A 622-nucleotide genomic window follows, 5' to 3' on the forward strand; every position below is an offset into this window, starting at 1 on the left:
AAGACAATTAATGACAACCAAGTAGTTGAGGACTAGTCATGCTCTTTTTTTAAAAAAATATGTATTTATTTATTTATTTTGTTGTTCTTCAATTTGACCAGAGAGAGACAGAGAGAAAGGGAGAATGAGAAGTCAAACTGCCTGGTCCAGTCTCGAACCTCAGCTAGCCATGTGGGAGTCCAGAGCCCTAACCACCATGCCACCTTGGCTCCCCAAGACTAGTCATGTTCTAGTGTAAAGAAGTGAAATTGAATCTACCAAGAAAGACACCTCTCTTCCTCTTTTTCTCTATCCCTTCTTTTCCTTCCCTTTGATTCCCTTTTGTTTTCTGGTCAAACTGCCTGGTCCAGTCTCGAACCTCAGCTAGCCATGTGGGAGTCCAGAGCCCTAACCACCATGCCACCTTGGCTCCCCAAGACTAGTCATGTTCTAGTGTAAAGAAGTGAAATTGAATCTACCAAGAAAGACACCTCTCTTCCTCTTTTTCTCTATCCCTTCTTTTCCTTCCCTTTGATTCCCTTTTGTTTTCTGAGCCTGGTTAAATCCTTTCTTCTATCTACGTGCCTCATATTACTGATATATATATATATATAATTTATATAACATATATAATATTATATTT

Source organism: Tupaia chinensis, unplaced genomic scaffold, assembly GCF_000334495.1.
Source record: "Tupaia chinensis unplaced genomic scaffold, TupChi_1.0 Scaffold000355_1, whole genome shotgun sequence".
Lineage (NCBI taxonomy): Eukaryota > Metazoa > Chordata > Mammalia > Scandentia > Tupaiidae > Tupaia > Tupaia belangeri.